This window comes from Triturus cristatus, chromosome 3_2 (assembly GCF_964204655.1).
Source record: "Triturus cristatus chromosome 3_2, aTriCri1.1, whole genome shotgun sequence".
Classification (NCBI taxonomy): domain Eukaryota; kingdom Metazoa; phylum Chordata; class Amphibia; order Caudata; family Salamandridae; genus Triturus; species Triturus cristatus.
The window spans coordinates 670,690,715-670,708,532 of NC_140584.1; the positions used below are offsets into that span (position 1 = coordinate 670,690,715).

The 17,818-nt window shown below is 43.1% G+C and overlaps 1 protein-coding gene and 1 pseudogene across 1 annotated transcript in view; one reads left to right on the forward strand and one right to left on the reverse strand.

The window, feature by feature from the left end:
- The window catches only part of PLCL1 (phospholipase C like 1 (inactive)), an 851,314-nt gene that overhangs the window by 630,434 nt on the left and 203,062 nt on the right, over window positions 1-17,818 (forward strand). The gene's annotated exons all lie outside the window — the stretch shown is intronic.
- Window positions 1,595-14,221, reverse strand: LOC146857937 (zinc finger MYM-type protein 1-like; annotated as a pseudogene).

The following is a 17,818-nucleotide window of genomic DNA, read 5'->3' on the forward strand; positions in this document are numbered from 1 at the left end:
AGCAAATCCAGTCACATAGTCTTGAAGTGAAATTTTGAGAAAGGCAGGCATGTAGACACAGTTTGCAAGGATCCTCTATTGTTATGTGCAGTCACAAAGTAATTAGACAAAATGTGAAAAAAACATGTATATGAATCTTGCATCTTCATGCACCAAGCAAACAAAGGTGGGATGGAAAAAGGAAGAATAAACTAAATAATCTGAGCGACATTCCTACATCGCAAAATGCAATTGGACTAATTAAAAATTGTTTTTCTTGCTGCAGAAATCTATAATAGAATCATGAATTTTAATTAAAAAAGCCAAATAATTTTTTCCGCCGTTCAGTTCAGAGGACAAATTCTTTCGCTAATATCTGTAGGGCAACTAAGTCCATCATCTCTTCATGTATGCTGCATATGGCAACATGAGTCAGTCTTTTTTGGGGCATAGTTTACCTTAGCCACTTTTTCAGTCAGTGGAGACCACTGAAGCTTCTTTCACCCTCACAAGAAGAAATTCGAATAACCAAAATAATCTGTAGTAGCTTCTCATCCTGTGAAAAGAAAGCGGTCGCTTTTGGAAGCATTTTTTGGAATATGTCTGCCAGTTCGGGGACTGAAGAGTACTTGAACATACTTGATAATATAGTTAATTAAGCTGAGAGCAGCGAAGGGTTAGTTTCTTTGTACTGAGCAAGAGAGTCCATGCTGCTGCCTGTTAAAAGCACCTGTTCAAGTTTTTTTTATATGTTTTGATACCTTCCTGGTGAAAATGCTGAATGAGATGAAGAGAGACTGTATCTAAAAGTTCAAAATACTAAGGGAGATAGTCACAAATGGTTGCAGGATGAATAGTTTCTGCTGCTCCATCATCTATCCGTTTAGGGATTTGGCGTAGTCGTGGTACTTCAATGGCATTAAGATGGTACTTAGCAGTTGTGTGGCTATTGATATCGAGCAGACTGTCAAACAGCTCATCACTACGAAGCTTTAGTATTGCACTTTTTCTACACTCACAGCAGCTAGTAGCCCTAATATAGTTTTCTGTGGTCCTTGCATGGCAATATTCAAACATTCCTGAAGCTGCTGTACTTGGAGGGCAATCTGAAGACCTAGGACAGTTGCTCATCTCTGAAAGTGCGCCAGCAAACCACGACTACTAGCAGACACATCACTACTGGACTTGGATGTAGATAATTGTTCTAGTGTTTCCAGAACAGGTTAATAATTATCCATTACTTTTTGTACAGCTTTTACACTGACCGTCCAGCGTGTTGGACATGGAGGCTTTATTTTGAACACATTTGCAGAGTCTTCTACACTGTGCAGGATGAGATCTGAGATTATTGTATAGCATGTCATAGATTGCCCAAACAGATTACCAAGTTCTTGGACATAAAGTAGTGCATCTTCCATTATGGAACTTTTATGTGCTGCAGCCTACATAACAAGATTTGCACAATTTTCTCCACAATGGACATAAAGTGCAAGTGGTTGTTCTTGGCATATTAATGATTCTGCACCATGGTATTTCCCTGCCATATTTGTGGCACCATCATATGTTTGTGCTCTAAGCTTTGACAGAGAAAGACTATGACAGCATAAAACATCTTTTACAATTGTAGCAATTGCAGTACCAGTGGTATTATCAGCCTGACACAGTCAAATAAATCCTCATGAGGGTACACATCTTGGTCAGTGTAACGTATACAGAAGCTTTCTTGTTCCTGACGAGATATATCCTGTGTGCCATCGACAATTACTGCATTTTGATTGTCACCAATTTGTTTACGAATTTGATGCACAATTGCATGGGACAATAACTGAAGAACTTTGTTTTGGATGTCTGGGCTGAGCTATTCTGCTCGATTAGCTGTAATCCCCTGTTTCAAAGACGGTGCATCCTCTGCTCGTGCACTAAGAAACTGACAGAAATTCCCATTGCTGTCATCATGACCTCGAAGTGCAAGGCCTTGTTTTGCCAGACGAGCTATGGAATGAATGATTTTGTTTAGACAAAGCCAAACTTCTTTCTGTTATTGTTGGACTCGCTGTGATAACTGTTGATTGATTGACTGGCCTCCTCTATACTGTTCTAGTTGACTCAGTGCATATTATGAATGAGCATAGCTGTTCTGGTGCTTTTTGAACCTTTCTTTTTCCTTCTTCCAGTTAGTGTAACCGGTACTGCATAATGCTTCCTCTGTGTTCTTGGAAAGCTCAGTTAATTTCAGAGACTCAGCCTTTGCACAGTGGATGCACAGCACTCCTGCCACTCTATCACCGTAATGCAGCCAGGGGAAATCCTAGAACCATCTTCCTGGAAAACGCAGATTGCGCTTTTTCTTCATTTTTAACTGTGTTACAATGATTTGAATGGGCAATGTGGTCTCATGTGGTTGTTTTGGTGCCACGGCACTTCCAAATGTTTCCTCGTTATCCTGAAGGCTGGTTGTTGTTGCAGAAGAATTCTTGCTTGATTCGTCTGAGGCAGTGACATCTCCACAAAATGTTCCTGGGACTGGAGTGTATTCACTTGATATTTATAAATCTGTGGCCCCAACTCCATATTGAATTGCAGACTGCAGCTCCGGTATATCATCACAATGAATCGTATTAGTTTAAGTTGTCTGTATACAGGTTCACTTCACTTGGTTGTTTCTTTGCAAATCATTTTGGGATGTCCATTCTAAGAAAAAGGAACAAATATGTTTGTGGCAGTTGCAATTTGGTAACATACAGAATATTTAACTCCAATTTAACAGTTGCAAACAGTCTTTTATTTGCAGTTTTGCACCCTCTCATGTAATTAACACAGGTAGTGTTAAGGGCAAAACCTGCCTCCAGTGTAAGGATTCTCTCCCAAATGTAGTATGCCAGTGAGGGGAAATGATGCACGTGCAAAAGCTACCTAGAAGGCCTGTCCAGCTGCTTTATAACACCTTCAGGTTTCCACAGCAAGAAGACCATTCTAGTCAGCATCTTACCTGACTAAAGTATTTCAGCAATACATAAGACACTGCAAGCATATATTTTACAGTGGCCTTCCTGAAAAATCTCCTTTAGCTGAAGTTGACAGGCAATGTGGTGAATCAGGTTTTCAAAAGTGAAGTATTTTTGTACTTGTGGCAAAAAAGAATCTGTTGGGGAAGATCATAAGACATTGTAAGGCTTTTGATTTTGGTCAGAGTAATACAAGTACTGTACTACAGAATTGTTCAGTACACAGCATAGGAAAATGCACAATTGATGTGATGCTGAGAAAGGGAGTGCATTATCACAATTTGACCAAAAGCATCCAAACAGATTGGCCAATAAATTATCCCTTTTTTTACACTAGACACAACACTATAGTACACTTACTTATTAGCAGAAGTAGTAGCAGCAGCCCTCTTTTGCAATTATCTTGATCCACTCACTGGCTGTAAGTTGCTGGTCTGACTAAACACTGGATTCTGGTGGTGCTGGGTTTCCTTCCGCTCAGAAGGCTTACCACCAGGTAATAGTTCAAATGAGCCGCACCTTAGTCTGTGGACTTGGAGTTGGAAGAGGCATGAGTTACTCAAGGGAGGCACAAATATAGTCCTGCTCATTTATTAAATGGTGGCACAAGTACATAGAAATTAAACTGAGGGGCTTGAGACATAATTTCCAATAGCAGTAGCTTGGGCCAAGTTACCATCAGGTTTAAAACTCCAGCCATTTTCAAGGGAAATTTTGAATGGTGAAACAGAACTAGGAACCAACATTCCATGTTCCTGCCTAGTGTGTGTGTGCACGTTGAGCATGCGACACATGTATGGTATAAGATTCTCGGTGTGTGTGTTTGACAATTGAAGTCAGTATGATCTCTTTTGGAAGCTACTGGTTTAGCAGGGCACGAGATGGAGAGCAAGAATGTAGAGTTTCTAAATGGAATAGTACATTATAGATACAACCAAATTACTTCTCATTTGTAGCTGTGGTACATTACGCCTTGTGTATTTAACCACCTCTTTCTAGAACTGTGTGCTGCACTTAGGCTGGTTATTTGTGTCATGTGATCCGAATAATCTTGCTGTGCAGTGAAAGGACCTTTTCAAAGGCCGACTGGTCCCCTTTATGTTACTTATTGCTATATATGGGTGAAAAACTTGAACAAATGAGGTGTACCCTATGCCCAGACAATGTTAATATGTGTAAAAATGAGAAAATAAGTAAAACTATCACGAAATGTGCTGCACTACGTCACACAATTTGTCTTTTCTTGCCTCATAGTTTAGTTTCCCTGTGTAGCCTTTGCACAAAGTAGCAGTGCATTGCAGTTTTGGCTTTACTTATTTAACCATCTGTTTAATCCCAGGGCAAATAATATTTCCCTGTCTTGTCCACTTAGTTGACAATGTGACAGCACTTTAAAGCAGCCTCAATGGAAGAAATAGACACCAAGGCCATACACTCAGGATAGGTCCTAAACATGGGTTTCATTCAGTCATTTAAGGCTGTTGGCATCCCAATAGCTGAAGGTTTTCCTGTTGCTGCTTTTTGCAGGACCCATCCTGTGCTGCAGTGCCTCCCTTTTAGCCTACAAGCATCTCTTTTACAGCTCATCAAGGGTTGAAAGAGAGTTGCTTGTAGTTTGTTAGGGTTAAAAATGCGGGACTGTGGGTGTCCTGCAGTGCCTTTGTGCGTAAAGCGCTGGACTGCATCACCAATTACAGGCCAAACCTGCCAAATACAGAGACTGGCTACTCTACTGAGGGCCCCTATCCTAGGCCTCGCTGCACCACACCATCAGTTCTTAGCCTGGGCGGAGGCCCTTTTCTACAATGAGTATCGCACCTATGGTGTAGTGCTGTAAGGCCCAAGAGATGGTGAGCCCCTTCCCAGTGAAGTCCCTTTATGGCCCTCACAGTCATGTCCAGCGCAATGAGGCTCACTTTTTTGTACAGCTACATGTTTGCGAGGTCCTAGGCCTCACAGCACCACACCATAGCTGTGAGGCTCTGGGCAGGGGACCTTGCAGTCATAGGCCCCAATGTTGGTCAGCTGGGGGTGGGGCCCTGAGCAGCTGCCCATGCCTAGCGTCAGCCTTGGGACCCTGCACAGAGTAGAGTCATGCATAGAGTAGAACTGGATATTAACAAGGAGGAATCTCTGAGGAACCAGTTTACTTCTGCCTCAGCCTTAAGAGAGCAGGAAATAGTACTGCATTCTGCAGATGCAGAATATCAGTTGGAAATCGCAGACCCCTACCAAAATGAGTGCCTATGGTAAGAAGCGCTAAGGTGCCATACTGAATATCGGAGGCGCTATACAAATGTTGATTCCATGACAAAGTACAACAAATAGCTTTTTATTATAGCACTCCATAACACTCGCTCCAGTTTCTTAGTCCCGTAAATACCAAACCTTAACATTACCATTTCGAAAAGTATCAATGTGCTGACCTTATGATGGAGTCTCAGTTCGGAGTGCCTGGATGAAAACTTGAAACCTGCTGTTGAGCGCAGATCTTAGCTGCGAACGTAAAGCTCACTGAGCCACCATACCAACTTGATTGGGGATTTCGTTGTCATGTAAATAGATAAAATGCTGAATTCAGAAGTTATTTTTTTCTGATTTTTATCAAATTTTACAGGTCTGAAAACTTTAGCATTTTTGTGTTACAGGAGCAAAATTCCATTTGGAAAGATTGATGTCCTCAGAAATGTACCATTAAATATTTTTTTCTGCACACTGCCAATATTTGTGTGCATGTGTGTGTGTGTCTGTGTGTGAGTCTGTTGTGTATAAGTGTATGTCTCAGCAAGTGTGTGTGTCTTGTGACTGTGCATGCTACGGCCGTGCTTACTGGCTTCAGAGTAGGACTGTTTGTAGGAACACGGCTATTGCTCAAGGTCACAGTTCAAACAACATGTGTAGGTTGTCCGGTTTTAGGTTTAAACATATATTAACTGATAAAAGCCCACCGGAAGAGAAATAGCCCTCACCAGTGTAAACATATAAACACTGAAAAAACCCTGCACAACCACAAACTAAATGCCATTCAAATAAAGGAAAAGGAGAGTGAAAGAGACATTTTTATTTCTTCCTTAAGGGGCCAATACAATGTAAGGTACAGTAAGAAAGACTGGGTTAACATTATTCGGCTTGAGTTTTGTTGTTTAGGGATGTCCCTAAAATATTGTTTCTTCTTCCTTCTTTCAGTTTTGTGGTCTTTGGTCTAAAGATACAGGGGTTAGAAGCATGTTTTAGGTGTTGTTTAATTATTTTATAAACAGTAGAGAATCCGGAAATATCAAAATCATATTTGATTTTTTGGCTACATTTGAGTCTTTCACTGATATGAAAAATGTAGGTTTCATAGGAAACTTACCCAATATGTACCATCACATTTACCCTCAGAGAATGTGTAAAAACGTGATACATCAGCCCCCTTTTCTAGTGAGCCAATATTTATAGCATGTACATTGCCAAACACCCCAGGCTTTAAACATTCAATGCAAGGTATAGTGACAGGTATATGTGAAAAGAGTGCAGTCACCAAGCATCTGGCATACTGGTGAAAACATGACACCAGACGTTTGGAAAACATAGAATGCAGTGTCACTTGGAATGCTGCTGCAAAACATTCTTACCAATTTCAACAAAGATTGGAGTGATATTGTTTGTATTTGCAGTGATTCAGCTACATATATGAAAAAGTTGTGTGATGAACTGTCAAAATGAATACCTGAGCTGAAGTGCTTCCCTGTAAGGGATCCTTGCCACTTGTTAGATGATATGCTGAAAGCATCTTTACAATCTTCAGAGTTAATGAAGAAGACTATTGACTTTTTAGTCCATTCTGGTGCCCTGTTTTGTTATGTCCCTTAGCCGGTGGTTCTCAGTCCTAGAGGGCCATGAATGCTATATTTTCCGTGTGGCAACTGTTTACAGAACTTTTGCTGAGTGATGATGCCAAAGGCAAGAAATGTAAGGATCTTTGGTCACATATTGATAGTGATTTGAAAAAAAGTACACTCTACTGCATTCTTAGATTTTTACAGGAAAGCATGACTGCTGTAGTGGACATAACAAAAAAAACTAGAGTCTGAAAACACACTTGTCTACAAAGTGTTCAGCATAATTGGTGAAACATCGCCTTGAGAGTAGGCTGGGTGACACCTTTAGTTACTTAAGCACTGCAACATGTTCCATGTTAGAGTGCTTGCCACTTGGTAAGCAAAGAAATGTTGAGGAGCAATTCAGGAACTTTTATTTTACAATGTATGAGAAATAGCCCTTCTCCAACCATGGCATTTGAAATCAATGAAGCCTCACTGTAGTACTCTGCACAGGTTATAGATCCCTTCCGTGAAGGGAAAGTTTCACCGTAGTTTCAAAAGTGCTGCTTCATTTTTGACCGCTTCAATAGTTCTGAGGGCATATGCGCCCAGGTCAACGTATATGTGGCAGAACCTGTTGCAGAGAATCACAATCTTCAAGTGCCTCTGTTTTGGCATGGAAAGGTATGTCAGTCTCCAGCATTAGCAAATTGTCTACTGGCTATTTTGGCGTTGCCCATCTCAAGTGCCACTGTTGAGAGGGCCTTTTCACAGATAAAAGTTTACATGGGAAGGAAAGAGTGAGCGTGCATGACCAAAGACTCATTGAAGAAGTATTGCATGGTGTACTACGATAAATTTAATTTGTAAAAATGTATTTGGCCCTCATATACACTGTATGTACACTGTCTATATACCATGCACTATCAATGCAGAAAGCAAGCAATATTAAAAGCAAAAAGTTCAATAAACACCGGAAAAACACTGTTTCTGTTATTTTTAATGGCACCAAAATGTGTAACCACTGGTAACCACTGTTTTTTAAAGGTATTGAAATCACTTGAAAATACTGAAAAAACCCCACCAGAATTCAACAAAAATAGAAACTGAAAACAGAAAAGCCTAAACATGTGCCATGTTGGCTTCACGTTCTGCTGATCAGTTTATGGATCTCAGAACAACAGCTATCACCTTTGAGCACAGAGCTTTCTCAGCGGTGGCAGAAAATGGTGGAACCTGCATGCCCTCTCCTAGGGAGTGTAGACAAGCCTTATTTGGTTTAGGAAAGCTATTAAATATAGCTGTTTTATACAACAAGTCCCTTTTTTTCCCGCTCTCTACCAGTTTGAAATTTGAACCTTGGTGTTTTTGCAGCTGTTGGTGATTAGTTATGTGTTTTCACAGCACTGCCAAGAAGCTTTTCAGACATTGCACTGAATAAATACACTCACATAAAGAGACAATAGCAGAGAGAGAGACAACTTAGTTTGCAACTTCTACAATGGACGTCTAACTAATTAAATTTTAAAAACAAGTAAACTCCACTATATTTTTTACAAGGGACACTGAATATGCAAATATTCTCACCTCAAATTCCTTATTAGAATACATATCCATTATGGATCTCTCTAAAAAATATGGCTGGATTCTACTGGTTTAGCTAAATGGAGAACTGCGAGGGGTGGGCATAGATTAAACACGAGATTGGAGAGGCATATGAGAACAACGTGTGAGAGAAGAATTAGAATAATGTGTAGGAGAAAACAGACTGTGGGAGAAGACAAAGAGAAGAGGGACGACAGAGAGAAGAGAGAAAAGTACATTGTAGAAAGAAAGATTATTAGTAGATACAATGAGGAGGAGGCAGAGCGAAGTTAGCAGTGTCAGATATAGAGAAGAGGAGAACAAATAAAAAACAGAGGACCAAAAGAGAGCCGGTAGTAGGAAAATTGGGCAATGATGTGGGCAGAGGAAGACACAGGAAAGAGAGTAGGCAGAGCGCACAATGAGCAGTAAAAGTAAAAAAAGCCAGTATAAGTAAAAACAGAGGCGGGTGTGAGAAGGGTGTAGAAGTAAGCAAAAGAGGAACAGAACGAACAAAGTGGAAGGATGAGGAAAACAAAATATGTGGGCGGTAGAGGGAGAGAAGAGATGGCGAGAGAGGAAGACTGAGTGGGCAAAGAGCCAGTGATGGTGGGTGTGATATGGGGAGGGTGAACAAACTGAGCAGCACCTTTTGCTTGAAAACAAGCCCTGCTCTTGGCAGTCCCGGGAGTCCGAGTCTCATCAGACAGATTAACTGTAAAGCAGGGCGCGCACCCACTTGGTCTTGTTAAAAAGGCACTGCGTGGCCACTGAGCTCTCGGCTCTCTCAGTCGTAAGTCCTTGCGGGCTGCGAATGCCCACAGTATCACTTTCATTATCGCTTTGAAGAAAGTAATGAGTTCAGAGCTTGCAGTGAGAAGGCTCACTGTGTGAGTCTTGAAGCATCTAGGTCAATTCTGTATATCCAAAACCAAATTTCTTCAGATCTTCCTGCTGCCCTTAGGGCTCGGTCTCCAAGGTGGCAGGTAGGGGGTGCGCTGAGGAGTGGACAGTTCAGACAGCAATCAACAAAGGACCTTTCTCCCTTTGACCTGGAAGTGCAGACTGCAGGTAGCTGTGGCAGCGAGTTGAGAAAGAATTCCTGGACGGGTGCAGCATAACAAAAGGGCAGAGGGTGGGTGGCCTCTGTGACAGCACGTTTTTGCTGTGACTATCAGTTTGGTCAAGCCACAGGTCAAGTGCAGAGTGATTATAGGTAGTGCTTTCACACGCTAATGGCCCTGTGAATCACTGAAGGGAGAGAGGAAATTATTTTGTCCCGATGTCTCTGCCCACTCTTGTCTCCTGTGACTTTCCCACTCCAAAATCTGGGGGGATATATCCCCTGCGTTTCTTATTCCCATGCTTGGCTCGTCAAGCGAGCCTGACTTCTTCTCTGAAGGTTCCGGGGGTTCGCTTGAGAGAAAAGTTGAAAAAAATGGGGACAAATAGTGCATTTTAAAGCATAAGTTTACATACATTTCACTAAAAGTCCTAGGTTTGACAGAGTAATCAGTGAATATTCAAAGTATGATATGCCAAACTAATGAAACCTGATGCTCCCAAGAAGTTGACCCAATTTTAAACATACTGTGAGCACCCGAATATGTCAAAAATTACCTAGACTGTTAAAGAGACAGCATTTAGTCATGGTGTCCCCTTCTACAATAAAGCACATATGATATACCAGTGCCAACATTTGGCCATGTATCTTGTCCATTTGCCATTGATGACCCTTATGTCAAAAGGCATTTCTGATATGTTTGTACTTTGTCATGGTTGGCTTCCTCTGGAGGAACTTACCAGGATATGTAAAAGGTGGCAGAGGCTGGTTTTGGGCACTACATATTCCGCATATTCCAGGGGGATGCTACTCTGGGTGGCACCTGGAGTTCCGTTTGTTCTGGGGCACAGTCTGATTGACCCAGAGTGCCGTTATGTCATTTCAGAGGGCATGCTGGTTGCTGAACCCTTCACATTAGTGGTAGTGTATGCCCCCAACATGGGACAACCCATGTTTTTTAACTCGCTCACTCCTGCGCTCCTGCAGTCACCAATGGCACCGGCATTGTGGTGTGGGGATCTCAATTGCGCTCCAGACCTGGTACTGGACAGATCGGCTCCCCCGGTACCAGGTACACAATCGCACGTAAACTCCAGACAGCTGTGGCAGTGGGCCCATGACAGGCGTAGTGATTTGATATATGCTAGTAGGGGACTGATGCCTGCCTGTACAATTCCAAATATTTAACAAGGCCCTTATCAGATCATTATCCGCTACGGGTGACCTTTGGATTGGGCCACGCTCCACCACCGATACCTATGTGGAGACTCCAGTCTAGGGCACAAGACGAACTACCATACAGGACATGGGTGGAAGAGCAGATTACTCACTACTCCATGGAAAACAAAGGCATAGCTACGGATGTGGGAGATGAATGGGATGCATTCAATGTAATGATCTAGGGGGGATGTATGTCATCACATTTCAGCATTAAGAGGGGTTTACAATGGGAACTACTCGAGCTGGAGGGGCAACTGAGGGAGGCGGAGCGACGATGGGCATTGGATCTGGAGGTACTCCATGCACTACAGGACATTAGACGCTCATGTAGGGAGACGCTGCAACGCCTCTCTATCTACAATTACAGAGAATATACCAAAAGGCAACATGACCTGGGAGATAAGGCTAGCAGTTTACTGCCCTTGGTGCTTAAGCCTAAGCAACCCCAAACCGTCATAGGGTTCATCCGAACAGAGTCATGGACAGGAGTGAACTCCCAGTTAGCTATCAACAGGGAATTTGAGGCTTTTTACACTACGCTTTAGTTGGCGCCAGTGACAACAAACCCCAGCGACATAGCAGCATACCTACGATCCCTTGATATGCCGATACTTGCCCTGCTCTTGAAACAATAACTGGATGAACCACTGACACTGGAGAAAGTTACCCTGGCTATTAAACAGATTGCTTGAGGGAAAACACCCGGCACGGATTGGTTACCGATAGAGTTTGACTCCACATACTGGGCCTGGCTTGCCCCCTGTCTGTTGAAACTGTATAGTGGAGCTAAGGAACTGGGTAGATTGCCGGACAGCATGAGAGAAGCCTTAATAGTGGTAATCCCAGAACCTGGTAGTCTTTACTCAATTTAGACTATAAGGTAATGAGTAATGAGTAAAGCACTATCCAATAGACTTGCGCCTATGAGACACACAGTAATCTTCTATGACCAGAATGGATTTGTTCCTGGCAGGAACACTTTTTTCAACCTGCGTCGGTTATTTGGGATTATGGATTGGGCACACCAGACAAATACTCAGGAATGGGTGGCCTCTCTTGACGTAGAGAAGGCATTTGACACCCTGGATTGGAACTATCTACAGGCATTTCTGGTAAAGCTGGGCCTGGACCAGGAGTTTTGTAACTGGATGCAGGTGTTCTCTGAACTCCTCATCGCTAGGGTACACACTGGGAACCTTGTTTCTGGCAGTTTCAGGATTGAGAGAAGCACCAGGCAGGGGTGTCCTGTGTCCCCCCTGTTGTTTGCCCTGGCCATGGAGCCACTGGTGTGTATGCTTCGTAAGTGAGTACGTGACTGTGAATATTAATTTGTAGGCCATCCTAACATAGTCTTCATGTACACGGACAACACACTAATATGTTTGCGAGCCGGCATTTCCATTCTCCCAGGGGTCATGTCGAAATGCAAATTAACTGGGGAAAATCATGCCTGTTCCCATTATTGCAGACTCCTGATCTCCCTATCATCCCGCTGGGGACGCCCCATTGTTATGGAAGTATGACACCTTCAAATAACTAGGGGTGCAAGTATATCACTCTCAGCGGGATCTGATGATGGGGATCCTGGGTTTAGCACAATCCTCGATGCAACAATCGGTGCTTTTCTGGACACAACTACCTTTATCACCTATAGGGAGAGTGCCCATTGCTAAAATGTTAGTCCTTCCACACCTCCTGCGTTTCTTTGGAATGCTGCCAGTTATTTTGAAGAGACCCTTCTTTGTGGACCTCTGGCGGTTACTGGCCGCTTTGATCTGGGTGAATAAAAGGTGTAGGGTGAAACTAGAGACGTTATATGCCACATTAGAGGATGGTTGGTTGGGAGCTCCCAATTATGAGTTCTGTTATGCCGCAGCCCCGCTCCAGTGGGCCCTTCAATGGATACTGGAGAAGGCCAACCCGAATGGCAAATGGCAGGCACTGCTTTTGGGGCCTGCTCACCCTTGGAGTGGCTCTTAACTTCCCACCATTTTACTGCAGTCACCAACATGCTGGTGAAAGTGGTGGCATGGACTTGTGAGAACTATATATTTAGGGGAAACTCCATATCCCTCATGCTCCTGGCCTGCCACTCTGGGCCCTCCATCAGAGCAGTCGCTTGACTAGAACATTCCCTGTGAACTATTGGATAGCTGCTGGGTTAAAGACCTGAGGGATATAATAGTGGATGGTAGTTCCTGACACTTTCGACAAGTTGATGGCCAGATGTGGACTAGATCTGGAGCAGTTTCTTTTGTATTCGGCACTGAGGGGAGTGGCAGGGAAGCTGTGGAGACTGGAGGGGGATCCTGTACAGACAGCTGGCCCGCTGGACTTGATGCTGACATTGACTGGCTCTAGACAGGCTATCTCACATATATACAGGGCACTACAAGATCAGGGCACTGATGGATGGTACCCGGGACTCAAAGTCTGGTGGGAGGGAAAATTGAATGTGGAAATACAGGACTCCACATGGAGGAGGTACTTGGTTTCAATAACACCTATCACAGGGAACACAAGGTTTAGATTCACACAATTCAATTATGTGCACCACACAACCTTTCTCTAGACAGAAATTTTTCCTGGGCACATGGCAAGGTGTCCTAGATGCCAACAGGTTACTGCAGACTTCCTCCCCATGGTGTGTCTGTGTCCAACAATTGAGATCTTCTGGCGGGCAGTGATTGCCTGCGTGTCAAATGTCACCACAACCGTAATGTTATATGACCCTGCATTTTGTCTCCTACATTCAGGAGTGGTGACCGAAAATATGAAACAGCGGAGGGGTTTCTAAATGTTGATATTGGTATTAGCAAAACGGTGTATTGCAATGGCATGGAGGAGTGCATCCGCCCCTCTGGTGATCGTGTGACAAAGGGATGTGATTTGATGGGCGAATGCAGAGCTCGCGGTTCGGATGGATGCTAGAGCACGGGATGGGAGATGCATTGTCATGGAGCAATGGAATTAGTATTTTGCACGATTAAATGTGATCCTTTCCGCCAAGGACAATGCTTCTACATCTTAGACGTAAGGCCTCTTGTTGGCCGCAACCCGAAGGAATTACTGCCTATTGAGGTGCACTGAGGTACTGACTCCTGTTGTACTTTGGGAATGGACGGGGGTTGGTGGGTGGATTGAGCAGAGTTGATGGTTTTTTTCTGTTTGTTATTTGCTCTTTTTTGGGGATTTTGTTTATCCATTGTGTTAATATTCGACTGGACTTATAATGGCACAATTGACAAAATTTTATTTTCCTGATCCTTATGTTAAGCACCCACAGGTAACTGTTTTGCTGTACAGGCTGCCTACATTGAGAGACCCCACATTGCGGTAAGGTACCTCTTGTGGAATTAAAAATTTATATTACAAATATGGTATGCCGGTGGAGAACAGAAAGATAAAAATAAAATCAATAAAGATATTTAAAAATAAATAGTTGGCGCCATCCCAGATACAATGGTTGTCCTCTCATATGACATGAAGTGCCTACATTGTAAGAGCACCAGCTTTTTGCCACTGGTGTTCCATATATCAATATTTGTCACCAGTGTGTTCATGATAGAATTTTTCCTTGGGTACTCCATATGCCAAGAATTTCTTCTAGAGTTCCAGTATCAATATTTTGCCAGGTGTGGCAGCTTTTTTTGTGGGTGTACCATGTGCCAAGTATTATCTCTAGTACGCTTTAACAAGCTTTACCTGTAGTATGCCAGTATCAATCATTATGGTGGCAGGGCAGTGCCAAGTATTACCTCTCTAATGCCAGTATCAGTTTTATTTCACATCTTCTGTTATTCTAAGAATTACCTGCACTATGCCAGGCCCAGTATTTTGCAGTGGATGTCTTTTACACCAAGAATTACCTTCAGTGTGCCTGGGACAACTGCAAACTCATGCATAAAAACAGATTCTCACTCTCTCATTCCCACTTACATTTACTCACTTGCACACAATCTCACTCTCAGTCATACTCACTCACTCGTACTCTCCTTGTACTCATTCACCCTCACTCACTCAAATTTAAACTCACTTGCTTTCACTCTTGCACTCACGCAATTGCTCTCAGCCTCATTCATTCACATCCACTTACTCGTATTTACACTTACACAGTTTTGCTGTCTGTCATACTTACTCACTTGAGCTCAGACTTACTCATTCTCATTCAGTCTCACTTATTTTCACTCACTTTGACTCATTCTCACTCATTCTCACTTACATTAGTTTTCACTGAGACTCCATCACACTCATTTATGCTAATTAATTTCCACTTGTTTACCAACTTGCAAATACATTCTCACTCTTACACACTTGCATTCGCTCTTACCCACTCTCACTTGCATTCACTCTGACTTTCAGTCACTCACTCAGTCTCACTTCATCTCACTCATTGCACCCACTCCTACCCAGCCACTCATTCCCACTCACTGGCTTGCACTCACTCTTACTCATTCTCACTCAGTTGCACTCAGTCTTACTCTCATTCACCCTCATTCTAACTCAAACTCACTGTCACTCACTCCATCATTGACTATTTCACTGTCACTCACACAGACATGCTCAAATATACACCTGCTCTATCTCACACACACTCTCACCCACACACACAGCATTTGATAGCATTTTGTTGACCTACATTGCGGCTTGCACAGGTCCCATATGGGCTCCAGGCAGCTACTTCCTGCTTTAACCAGAACTGGAGCATGGCACTAAAACCACGAACCTGTGCAGCCAAAGGTACCAAATTTCAGTCTCTGCTCCCTCACCCTACCCTGTCCCAAATCTGTAATGAGTTGTGAAAGGTTTAGGTGACAGGCTGAATTGCATGCAGCCCCGGTTACTGCAGGACTTTTTTTGATTATACCTCCGGGCTGGAGAGGTACAAGAAATTAGAGTAGCATTGAAAGGGGACGCGAGAAGAGACCCCAGGAACAGATGGGCTGCCGATTGAGTTCTACCTTATCTACTCTTATTTGGTAGTGCTCCACCTGGTGACATTGTTTGCAGCAGTGAAAGAAACCAGCCCACCATCACCCTCCATGAGCGAGTCCCTCATTGTCTCCTTACCAAAACCACATGGAGATTTGTTGGTCAGGGCATCATACCAGCCCCTGTCCCTGTTAAACACAAATTACAAAATGTTAATCAAGCTGTTGGCCAACCATCTCCTCCTTCTTATGGATGCTAATACAAACAATTGAGGGTTTATACCAGGCCCTAATACCTCAATGAATAAATATTAGGAGGAAGTTTAGAATTATGGAAGAGACACCTTGACAGAGTAAATCAGACACCATGAGTCTATCTGACAACATGGAAAAAACTTTTGACACACTTGTTCCTACAGTCAGTTCTTAAATGCATGGGAGAGAGCTGGATCCAATGTATCTGGCTGTTGCATCCGAAACCGACAACAAGAGTTCGAACAGGCCGAATGATATAAGCCCCATACAGCATCTATAAAGGGCCTAGTCAAGAGTGCCACTAACACCAGACTTTTTCACCCTGGTGGTGGAATCTTTTGCGGAAATAATCTGAACTGAGCCTAGGCGTAAGGGTATACACTATCAGATGGAGGTAACTCTATCGCCCTATATGTGGACGATATGCTCCTTTCCTATAAAGATGGTATGCTAGATATCGCCCTACAATCAACTATTAGAGAAATTTGTTAGCATTTATGGACTTCGCTTTAATGGGAGGATATCTTGTACATTCCCGATTGATGAGGGGGCCATGATGAAACCAGAGAGCATCCGAGGTAGGCATATAATATGGCAACACTGCACTTTTTGCTATCTAGCGCTTAAGCTATAGCACTCCGATCAGGACCTGCTAGAAGACAATCTGGGGCAGCACTGATAGCCTTGGAGGGCAACTTGCAGTACTGGAAGAAGCTACTCCTATCAGTAATGGGCCGAATTAATTTGCTGAAGATGTTTTCGTCTGGTTTGCTGGTCGGCACAGGGTCAACATGGATACCTTAGAGATGAGTCATACTATCTAGGGACCCAAATTCAGTGGCTCTCACGGAGCCTAGAAAAACACAGTATATCAGATATGACTGGGCTTAGAATCCCTGGCTTGGAGGGAATGCTCCTTGAGCTAATATTAAAAAAAGAAGGCAAATTATAGCCAGTTACTTAGACTAGTAAGAGTTGCCATGACATGCTGGCACTGGTGTGTTTATAAAACTAGAAATACACCACTGTATGCTTCAACGATCCCACTATATGGGTTGATGCAGTCAAGTGAAGTTGGAAAGAGGCAGGAATACAGAATGTGAGTGATAATTACAAAGAAAGGAGGATGATGACTCTGAAGGAAATGATGGCTGACATGAGTCTCCCACCTGGGTAATTTTTAGTCTTTGGAAGATTGGTGGATGCTATGAGGGAACTCTGGGACCTCTGCAGAAAGGAGCCACCCACACCTGAACCATAGTAGCTGCTCTATATAGTGGACAATGGGGAATCAATTGATATTGTGGTTTTGCAAATCATTGAATATAATGCCTAAACCATGCACAAGGGGTTTCCAGAAATGCACTGTTAAAATGCACACAATTTAATTACCTTCATGTTACATACTTGACACACAGATGCCTTTAGGATATTAGCAATTGACACACAACAATGCCCTAGATATGATCTAAATGACTCAGACTTTTTTCACATGGTGTGGAGATGACCTCTTATTGAAAGACAATTGTGACCTGCTTGTTGACAAGGACATCCCAGAAAGATGCCTATTGAGGCTACGCCTTCGAGTCAAAGGGTAACAGGTGAGTGAGACATTAATTGACCTAGCCTTAGTTTTGGCTGACATGCACCCCCATGCATTGGAAGGTGAAGAATCCCCCAGCAGCGGAGAGTTGAGTCAGAGATGTGATTAAATGGGCAAGGAGCAAGAGCACTGGACTACAAAGAGAGGAGCGCAGGGGGCTGTAGAAAGTATCCCATTGCACATACTTGCAAAAAACTATTAATGGCCTTTGAACACCCGGAATAACGAGAGAACCCTACTATTATCCCACAGGGTGAATCAGAGGGAGCACAGACTTAGATTGAAAGGTGTTGATACAGGGCATGTGTTACAGGAGCAAGAAGGGGACTAAACTGTAATAAGGGTGAGAATATAAAAGAACAGAGCCTAGG